Here is an 11,420-nt window from a genome sequence, read left to right on the forward strand (position 1 = left end):
CTTTCACTTTCCACTCGTTAGCTTGTTAACAATTCGCCTCCATTTTCTTGCTGTTTTCAAGCTTGTTACAAAGTAACGGGGAATTGGCTTGGCTACTTGCATAAAGTTCTCCCACTTTCGTTCTGTCCGGTATAATCCTTTATTGTCCAAAATAAATCTCGGTGTTTGGTCGTGGTGATTGGTTCCGCCAAAGCAGAAAAATCCTCGGATCTGGAGCACTTCGGGTTGCTGGAGGGAACTTAACCCTTCAAACCCCTTTTTTCTGAAGGGCTTTAGGGAAATTCTACCTCTGCCCTCAGCTCACCATCTCTTCTTCTCCCGAAGAGAGGGTTTTTCGAACCACTGGACAGCAGATTTAAGCTGTCCTAGCAATTCCACATAATCCAGAGGTTGGTAATCGTAAAGATCACTGCCCTGTCAGGCCTGGAAACCATATTAGACTTTAGGTTTCCAGACGCTGCCACATTTTTCCCCTGAGGGGAAGAAGGGGGGCTGAGGGGTATGGTATCATTCTTTAGACGGTCAAGGTCGGATGGGGTTCACATCTGCAGGAAGAGTGGCAAGAAGATATTCGAATGGACTGGGAGAACGTGGGACCATGTGACCATCAAAGGGTTCAGGGGGGTGGGACTCTTGGGGTTTGTATAACTGGGGAAAAGAATCCGGAACTTCAGTTTTGGAATTGCACTCATCGCGTGCCAGTCTCCTCATGCTAGTAAAGAACTCTGGGGAAAAAAAATGCCTGAGTTTCTTTTACGCAGAAGAGGTATTTCTGGAACCTTGACACGCCATCACCTACGGTGCCAAACAGGAAGTCACTGTTGAATTTCACTTTGTTAGATAGCGCCCAATGATCTAGTCTGTCAAGATCTTTCTGTAACTTGAGCCTATCTTCTGGAGTCTTGGCTATTCCTGCCAGCTTGGTGTCATTTGCAAATTTGATGAGTTCCCCATCTATCCCCTCATCCAAATCATTGATGAAGATGTTGAAGAGTACTGGGCCTAAAACAGAGCCTTGGGGTACTCCACTGCATATTTCCCTCTATGTGGATGTAGTTCCGTTGAGGACTACACATTGAGTGCGGTTGGTCAGCCAGTTATGAATCCATCTGGTGGTGGTGCTGTCTAACCCACATTTTTCTACTTTATCTAGTAGTAGGTTATGGTCTACTTTATCAAATGTTTTACTGAAGTCCAAGTAAATTATATCAACAGCATTCCTCTAGTCCACTAATTTTGTCACTTTGTCAAAGAATGCAATAAGATTAGTCTGGCATGATCTGTTTTTGACAAACCCATGTTGACTTTTGGTTATTACTTTGTTTGCTTCTAGGTGTTCGGTGATTCGTTGCTTGATTATCTTTTCCAAAATCTTCCGCGGTATTGAGGTTAGGCTGATAGGTCTATAGTTTCCTGGATCTGTTTTTTTTTCCTTTTTTGAAGGAAAATTTTGTTAGATAGGAGCCAGAGTTCATGTCTTTCAAGGTCCAACTGGATCTTGAACCTATCATCTACGGCAGGGGTGTCAACCTTGCATCGTCACAGCAGCAGCATGTGATGTATCAGGACTTTTCCCCTCTTTGCTAAGCCAGGCATGGGCGTAGCTAGTGCATGACGCATCCAGCCCGCAGGCTGCAAGTTTGATAGCCCTGATCTAAGGTGTTGGCTATTCCTACCAGCTTAGAATCATCTGCAAATTTGATGAGTTCCCAGTGGTGGGATTCAAGTAACTTAACAACTGGTTCTCTGCCCTAATGATCAGCTGCGTAGACGTGGCTGGGTGGTCATGTGACTGGGTGGGTGTGGCCAACTCGGCATTACTCACATCAAGGGGCACTTTGCCTCTCCCAGCCTCTCGTGACCGTGGGGATGCTGCAATGGTTGTAAATGTGAAAAATGGTCATAAGTCATTTTTTTAGTGCTATTGTAACTTTGAATGGTCACTAAATGAACTGTTGTAAATCAAAGATTGCTTGTACAAAAAATACAAAAAGCTTCTTTGCTTGCAAAAAGCTGCCCTAAATACCAAACATTAGATTAGAAATGGGGAAATATACACTGAAGATCAATGAAAGCCACAGCCACCATGGAAACCTAAATCATTCAGCAATACCTGCAACTCGGAGTTACTGATCAGGCAGGGTGCCAGAGCACTTTGAGGAATTAAAATAGTTAAAATGCAATGATAACTAGCAGCCAACTCTTGCTCATAAAGTGAAACCCTTTAGCAGTGAGGTCATTTAAGTTCTTCAGAAAGTGAGTGGGCATATTTGGGCTACAAAATGCTGAGCTAAAGAGACAAATAAACAAAGTATATAGGGGACCCAAGTTCAAGTCTCCCAAGCTTGTCAGGATCACAATAAAATTAGTACACCCACAGATATCTAAATAAACTTCAAGCCTGGTGCTATGTGACTAAGCCTTATTATCATGAGAGGAAATTAAAATGAACTGAAGGATCCACATCCCTTCCTCTTTTTTTTAATCTTACCTTCAATGAGCAATGGTGCCTTGACCACTCCAAAGCAATGAAGAGACTCCTATCCCAAAGGTGCTTTTTCAAGAGGCAACTGGACTTTCTGGAAACCAAGAAAGTCCTAAGTCCAGTTGCCCCTTGTAGAAAGTTAGCACACAACCCCCCCCCGAGAAGAATGAAATATTTTGAGAAATATTAAAAAGGCAGAAAATTATATTTTTCCCTTTGCAAGACAAACTAATTAAAATCAAATAACAAAATACACAAAACAAGCCTCTAAATTACCAAATGCTGTAGAACAAACTGTATAAAAATCCAGGTACTCATCAAAGTCCTTCGGGAGAAGGGCGGTATACAAATTTAAATAATAAATAAACCAATTGGTCAGCTGCCCAGGACCTCAAGCCCATGTGGTCCTGTTCACCAATAAACCATCTTTCCAATCAGCTTCCATGTTTCCAGTGTCTTTCTCTGAACCAGATGGATGTTTCTTTCAACACTCTTGAAAAAAGCACATTTTGGACAACCACAGTCTGAACAACTGAAGAATCTCCATAGACAAGAGACTCCTGTGCTCAGTGAACTGACTGAAGGGAGGCCCCTTCCCCAGATAGAGGAAAAAGACATGAGACACCAAATAATCCAAACACAATACAAATAATTAAATCACAAACTGTTTAAATCCTTTTTAACTAAAACACAAGGGAAGAAAAAAAACCTGTCTGGCTCATTGCCAGAGCTTACAGCAGCTGCCCTTGTTAAATCAGTGGCGAAATCCAAATTCTTTTACTACCAGTTCTGTGGGTGTGGCTTGGTAGTTGTGATGTGGCTTGGTGGACATGCAAAATCCCCATTCTCACCCCACTCCAGCAGAAGCATACTGCAAAATCTCCATTCCCACTGCACTCTGGGGCCAGCCAGAGGTGGTATTTGCCAGTTCTCCAAACTGCTCAAAATTTCCACTATTGGTTCTCCAGAACCTGCTGGATTTCACCCCTGTATTAAATCAATTACCAGAACAAATAGACACAGGAACTAGCCAGATTTCTCAACTGTGTTTCTTTTCAGGAACAGAGATTAACCTTTTTCCTTCCAAACAAAGCTGAATAAGGAAAATTATACTATCAATAGAGACAGGATAAATGTCACCAAGCATAGAATTAAACATCACCAAAAACCAGTTTTAGACAAAAAACTCAGAAAGGGTATATAAACTCACATTTGAATGTCAATCTTTCTAGCTAGTCAAGAAGCCTTGCTGAATGTGACATTCATCTTGTTTCCTTGTCATTAAAAGCTTCTTTCCGGCAGCTATGCTTCATTATTCAATTATTTCTTCAAAGCACTGATCCATGCATCCTGGCTGGAAGAATCCCAACTGGGGAGTATTTCCTCCAAACATGACAAAGCACCCTTTCACACCCAGGAGAAGCAATCCTTAGATCCATTTGCACCACTTAAAGATATCAGCTGGTCTCACCTCACAATATATCCTAATGATATCCCAGTTTAAGGAAAAATCACACGCCTCCAGAAAGGGAGTTAAAAAAAATCAGATGGTGCTTGTTTCGGCAGCACATATACTAAAATTGGAACGATACAGAGAAGATTAGCATGGTTCCTGCACAAAGATGACACACAAATTCGTGAAGCGCTCCATATTTTTAAAAAATAAATTTAAAAAATCAGACAGAGTGCTAAGCTTGTATCCTGCCTCTTGGAAGTACACCCCAAAAGTTCACCCCAAGCAGTGTAAAAAGCTTTTTAAAAAGTCAAGTCCCTAACAAAGTACCAGAAAACAAACAAACAAACAAACAAAGCTCCAGAGACGCTCCAGCTAGTCTGGGCGTACTGCCAAGAATCATTAGCTGTTACTATGTAGTAGAGGCAGTTTTTGAAAATACTTCAGCAAAGCAATAAAGATAAGGATTAGGCTAGAAACAACACAGAGGCACACGTTCCTGACAGGACTAGCCCTGTAAAGTGAGAAAAAGATTTCTTCCAACAACTGGTTCACTAAACTGCTCAGAAAATTTACAAATGGTTCTTTTGAACCAGTGAGAACTGGCTGAATCCCCCCACTGTGAGTTCTCCTTCTATTCTCTCATCTAAGTCATTTATGTTGTAGAGTACTGGGCCAAAGATGGAAACTCTTGGTACCCCACTGCTTACTTCCCTCCACGTACAGGCAATACCATTAAGCACTACTCGTTGAATACATTTTGTCAGTCAGCTACAAATCCATCTGATTGTGATGCTATCTATCCCACTTTTTGTCTAGCTTTAAACTAACAGCGTCACAAAACTGAAGTAAGTTCAATTCCCCTTCATTCTCTCATTTATATCACATGCACCATTCACAGACACATGGACATTATCCATCATACACACTTTAAAAAAGACTCTAATTAGATTCAGTGGGGGATTAAATGAAATTGATGGGAAAAGGTTTTTAAGTAGCAGCCTGAAAAAGTTAATTCTCCTTTTTCCAACTGCAACCCCCTCATTATTCATCACTGCAGCATTTTGATTTTAATGAAAATTCTTTCATTTATCCCCGGCACCAGGCATCATTATCAGGCGGTAGAGCTTTTTCAGGCTTACTGGTCCCCCAGGTGGGTAATTTTCTAAGAGGTATCAGCATGTGAGAGAGGATGAGTAACACCCTCCAATATTATGATTTTGTGGCTCTGTAAAATAATAATTCATTTTTAAAAAGACTCCCGTACACTTGCTTTTACAACACAATATGAGAAACAGAGGGATAAAATGGAAAATACAGTTTGCTTTGAGGAACAGGCTGAATTATGTAAACAAGAGTACAGTGATATTAAATTGTGATATTGCAGTGGCAGTTGTATCACAACAGAGAAATTAAGCTAAGTGAGTAGGAAAAGGGCTATATTTGTTGTGAGTATCTTAAGAATGATGTGGCCATGTGCCTTATATTTCTTTGCAGTGATGTCAGATGCATAAATATTCTCTATATAAAATCTTGTGAGGTCTGTGTCTATCTTCCAAATACTACATTAGTAAACCACCTATCACTTCCGCATTACATTTCACTTCTTAAAAACTGCAGAATGTATCCCTGAAATAAGGCAAAAAGTTTATGAAAATCTGAAAAAAAAGATTCCCATCAGAGGTGAGTCCTGGTAGAAAGGACCAACACCAAAATCTGTGCAAGAAGTTACCTGCAGCAAGAAAAACAAAACTCCAGAACAGTTTACTGCAAACAGTAACAAAACTAAAATCAAGAGGTATTTTACAGGGGATGTTTGAATCATAGTTACACAGTTTTTGTTGCAGGGCACATAGGCAGGTTGTATGTTTATGTTTATTTATTGAATACACTTGCATATTGCTGAACCTGCCAGAGACTCTCAATGATTTAGCATAGTGGAATAATGGAAATATCCACTGGATTTCTCATCCTTAAATGTCCCCATTAAGATTCAATAAACTGACATACCAAAATGCAGTCTTTCTTAATAATGATAACACTGTTAAAATAAAATTGATGGAGAATTCATTACTCACCCAGTTAATTAGATTCAAACTAAAAATAAGGGCAATAACTGATGCTACTACACATGAACCAATTAACTCTCATATTCTATCTGGAAGAGCTCCATCTTTATCATGAAATGCTGTAAAAATAGAGCTAATATAATTTCCAAGAAAAGACTATTCCAATAACAGCAATAACAGAAAAGCAATGCTTCTTGACTTCCCTCACTTCATAGAAATGGGAGACAACCAACAGCTTCTTCCGCAATAAGTGTACTGTCTGGAGAAGAAAATCCTACTTGCTATCAAGCAATACAATGATTTAAAAGTCAAAGCCAGTGTTTTGAATTGCATCTGGAAAACTAGTGATAAACAGAGAAAGGTCAGCAGCACCAGCGTTACACACTCCTGGTTAGTCATACCCTGCTGAAAGTGGTTGCCTCATTCCGTGGTACTAAAGGTTCCTAGTGATTTTCAAAAATGCCACTTTGCAGAGATCATTTCTCTACAAGGAATGGCTAGGCATAAATTATGGCTCATAATTATGAACAAATACAGGTGAAAAGAGCTTTGCTAACATTTTGCAGATGGTTAAACAAATGGGAGTCAACTGCCTCCTCTATCTCTTACTTCATTTCCAATAAAAGAGGGCTTTTCATTGCAAAACAGCATACTCTTTCCTGTGATCAAACTGTAGGCTATTCATACATAAGCTGCATTCTCTGTATAATGCAGCCTATGGAACATCTGTCAAAAATCTTGTTTACATTTATGTGATGTAGCATCAGGGAATTATATACAGAAGCTCCAAAAAGTATTTCTGTTTGTAGCATACAGAAGTGTGTTCCACAGAACTGTGTGATTAGTTTAACCACTTGATTGCTAAATATAATTGGCATACTCTGCAGGATTAGGGCAGTTCTCCATCACTTTGTTTTCCAAAATTTCATCTTTATATAGCCTCAGGTACAAATGATTTTCCTCCAGAAATCCCCTTTACTCTGCTTCTCTTTCACAAGTATGGTGGTGCTAGTAGCAATAAATAATTTAGTTCTATTGGCAAAACACACATCACAGAAAATCCTATATTCTCTCCCCTCTCCCCCAAATATAATGTTCAAATTCAATTTAAAATATTTCACAGAACTTCACAGGCTGGACCCAAAATGAAATCTGAAAGAGCCAGCAAGAAGACAGGTAAAAGGTGTAAAAGGCAAGGAAACCAATGGAAAAAGTCTGTATATGCTGTTTTGTTTTTTGCTATTTTAGTTCTCTGTTACATCAGGTTTGAGGACAAATGTTTTAACAGATTATTGTCATTTTGTCATTTTGTCTCAACTGTTTCCAAGAATCCTGGGAACAGCATGCAAGGTAAACATGACCTGCTCTGAGTGTTTAATGTACACATTTCCAAACCAGCAGGCAAAGTGTCACTGGTAGATTTTTCACCTGGTTTTGCTCATGCATTTTCATTCACAATCTACTAAGAAAAAAAAATCATTTTCACTTTTTCTTTGGTTGGCCTAAAATTACTCTTTGCTTTCAACATATCTGCAGTTTGAAGTAGGAAAAGAAAATAAGCCACCTTTTCCTGAATCTTGATTATATAAAGAAATCATGGTTTATCTTGGTAATGAATTTACAATGAAATTTAATTTGGTTTCAAACTATTTTGTGTTGCCTATTTCTCAAATGACATATGCTTATTGAGAGCAGAGCCGAATTGTACTTCCTTGTTATGTTAACATGCCCATCTGCTACAAATCTCCTGGCAGCAATTGTGGCAGGTAAATATGTTGTCTCATAATATATTTGTAGAAAAGCTGGACTACTATCATGGGACAGGCTTGCCATATTTCATATGCAGCAGGATACAAGGACTTTCCTTTACAGGAAATGGAATGTTAAAGTATTCAAATTATACTGCTTTTTGGATGAATAAGATAAAAATTACAAGAAGCATGCCAAATCTTCTAGAAATCATTGCAGATTTTTTCAGGTGACTGAATTTCATTGAAATTCCACTTCTGAAGTTCTCAGTGACACTAATTTATTAATAAGAACTATGTTCTTGAGAAAAATGTTTCCTCAATTCATGACAATACATGCCAACCACCTCTTTCAGAGTAGTTCAAGCAACTACATCAACTTCATATTGGTATGAAAGATTGATATCCTAAATTGAATTTAATATTGGTACAATATATATATTGTTTTTCTTTTTCACTTCTAATACTCTAAGGTATCTAAATAGCAGACTGTCAAGAATTTAATTATACTTTGTAAATATTGTATTGAAATAACATAATGCATAATAATTTATAATAACACAATATTTTATTTTTTATTTATTTGTATACTACATTTATTATTTTTACAAATAACTCTAGGCAGTGAATATATCGAACCCAACATCCTCCTTTTAGTTTCCCCAAAATAAAAATCCTCTAACGTGAGTTGGGCTGAGAGAGAGTGATTGGTCGAAGGCTTCCCTACTGGCTTTCATGGCTAAGGCAGGACTAGAACTCTTGGCCTCCTGCTTTCTAGCCAGGTGCCTTAAACACGAGACCAAACCGGCAGTCTTATATAAAGTAAATTTTTAAAAACCCCAGTAAGAATAGCTCTTTGGGCAATTAATTATCTAAGAAACATGAACTCTTCTTTGATTTCCAAAATGCCGTAGTTTAGATTCTTGCACTCAAGCTGGATTTGCTGCCTCAAAAACATAGCTCAGGTGAATCATCAGGGGATGCCATTGTGTTACTGCATCACACTGGTAATCCCAAAATTAGATATAGATTTGAAATTATTGTTGACATTTTTATTTTAAGGATTACTTGCAATTTCTTAGGAAACAGATTTTTGCACAGAAAGGGTTTGTATCTTAAGAAAAACACACTGTAGAGAACAGTAATCTATTCCAGCATGATTAATATGACACATAAAAAAACAGAAGGTTTGATGACACTGTTGTGGCCATCATCTTGACCTTTCTATCCATCTTTGGACTGTTCTGGTCAAGGCAGGATACATTGCCAAGGTTGAACAAATGGTTCTAGAAGGAACAAACCAGGGGTGAAATCCAGCAGGTTCTGACAGGTTCTAGAGAACTGGTAGCGGAAATTTTGAGTAGTTTGGAGAACCGATAGTGGAAATTTTGAATAATTCAGAGAACTGGCTCCAGAGTGGCGTGGGAATGGAGATTTTGCAATATCCTTCCCCCAGGACTGGGAGGGAATGGGGATTTTGCAGTATCCTTCCCCTGGAGTGGGGTGGGAATGGAGATTTAGCAGTATCCCTCCCCTGCCACACCCACCACACCATGCCCACCAAGCCACGCCCACAGAAACTGGTAGTAAAAAAAAACTGGATTTCACCACTTGGAACAAACCTTGCTGATTCACTTAGCAAATGTATGATCTTTCATTTCTAGAAATCTAGTTATGACATGGTGTGAGGGTGTTAAGTGAAATGAATTTATTAGTGTCAGCTCATTCCTTAATGGATCACAAAACCAGTGAAGATAATTTATTATGACAAAAATCTCTTCTTTTGAGAAAAGAGTATACAAGACCTTATGCTATCTTGGTTCACTTCCTTCCTCTGCAGCTGCTCTCAGTCAGTGTTGATAGGAGGGGAGAGATCCAGCCCTCACTCACTGCTTTATGGGGTTCTGCAGGGTTTGGTACTCTCTCCACTCCTGTTCAAAATTTATATGAAGCCACTGGGTGAGATCATCCATCACTATGGACTGAGGTATCACCAATATGCTGATGATACTTAGCTGTAAGTCTCGGCCCGTGGTGAGTTAAGTGATGTTGTGTCATCTCTCTTGCAGTGCCTAGAGACTGTTAGGGGCTGGATGGGGAGCAGTGGGTTGAAACAACCCTTGCAAGACTGGGTGGCTCTGGGTTTGGGATTTGTTGGCTCAGGGAGAATTGCCACCTTTGGTCTTGGATGGGGTGGCACTATCCCAAACAGACCCAATTCATAATCTAGGGGTTTTCCTGGACTCACGACTCCTGCTCGAAGAGCAGGTGGTGGCCATGGCCAGGAGGGCCTTTGCGCAACTGCAGGTTGTGTACCAGTTATGCCCTTTCCTGGACCAACAGTCGCTACTCACAATCACTCATGTTCACAATCAGTCACTTCCTGTCTTGACTATAGCAATTCGCTCTACATGGGGCTGCCCTTGAAGAGCAACTGGAACTTCCAGTTGGTGCAAAATGCAGCAGACCATATGGTTTTGTGCAGACCCCACTGTCAGGGGTGAAATGCTCCTGGTTTGGACCAGATCGCGTAATCCGTTAGCGATGGGGGCGGGTAGTTCAGAGAACTGGTAGCAAAAATCCCTGCTTCCCCCACTGCCCATGCCTCGCTGTTCCTCTTCTCTGTCCCTGAAGCTCTTGGTGGTGATATAGCTGCAAGTGGCCTTAAATGACGGCCGCAGTGCTTCAATGGGCTGCACTACAGCTGATCAGCACTGTAGGTGGCTAGTAGACTGGTGCCTCTATTTTTAAAGAAGGTAGACTGGTGCGCTCCCAAGTTTTGTATACTTTATTATTTTTATTATTTATTATTATTGGCCATGCTCATTCAGTCACCTGACCACCAAGCCCCACCCACCATTTAAGCCACACCCACAGAACTGGTAGGGAAAATTTTTAGATTTCACCCCTGCCCGGTGTGCAGATATATCACCTCTCCTGTGGGAGCTGCATTGATTGCTGATTTGCTTCTGAGCGCAATTCAGAGTGCTGGTTGTCACTTCTAAAGCCTTCATGGCTTGGGACCAGATTATCTGAGGGACCATCTCTTGCTGGTCACATCTACCCAACAGGGAGGCAGGGAATGTTGCGGGTCCCATCCCAGAGGGAGATACACCTGGACCAGAAGAAGGGCCTTCTCCATGGTGGCCCTCTCTGTCTAGAACATCATTCCCCCAGAGATTAGAATGGCCCTCACTCTAATACTCTTTCGGAAGGTGCTGAAGACCTGGAGAATTTACTTCAAATAAAATTTCCTTACCTGTCTGGAAAGTTGGACATATTTTTAGCCTTTGTTGTTTTAATGATCTCCCTGGTCATAGCTATATTGAAAATTTGGGGTGTCCACTGTATTCTTTTCAACCAGGTGTATAGTGAGAGATAAAAACTACTTATGGTATAAATTCAATTGATGAAGCCAAAGTAGTGAAGTAGTATACTGATGATGTTACCTAGTTAGCTAATGAAAGGTCAGCAAGCAAACAGCCAAACTCAGAGAACACCAAAGACTTCAAGCCGGGGCTACATATATTCTCTTTTATTAGTAGTGATGTATATCCCTACTTAGTAGTTCTTACTGTAAACTAAAAGCATCAGCAAACTAATTTGTCCTTCTATGGAAATAACTCTAAGCTTACATGCAATGTTCAATATGGTTTTGCAATATT

General features: G+C 40.0%; 1 non-coding gene across 1 annotated transcript; it reads left to right on the top strand.

Moving 5' to 3' along the window:
- The first annotated feature begins 4,035 nt into the window (after positions 1–4,035).
- On the top strand, positions 4,036–4,142 carry LOC131200305 (U6 spliceosomal RNA). The gene has a single exon (XR_009155574.1). It is a non-coding gene; the product is annotated as a U6 spliceosomal RNA (small nuclear RNA).
- Positions 4,143–11,420: the final 7,278 nt, after the last annotated feature.

Source organism: Ahaetulla prasina, chromosome 5, assembly GCF_028640845.1.
Source record: "Ahaetulla prasina isolate Xishuangbanna chromosome 5, ASM2864084v1, whole genome shotgun sequence".
NCBI classification, from domain to species: domain Eukaryota; kingdom Metazoa; phylum Chordata; class Lepidosauria; order Squamata; family Colubridae; genus Ahaetulla; species Ahaetulla prasina.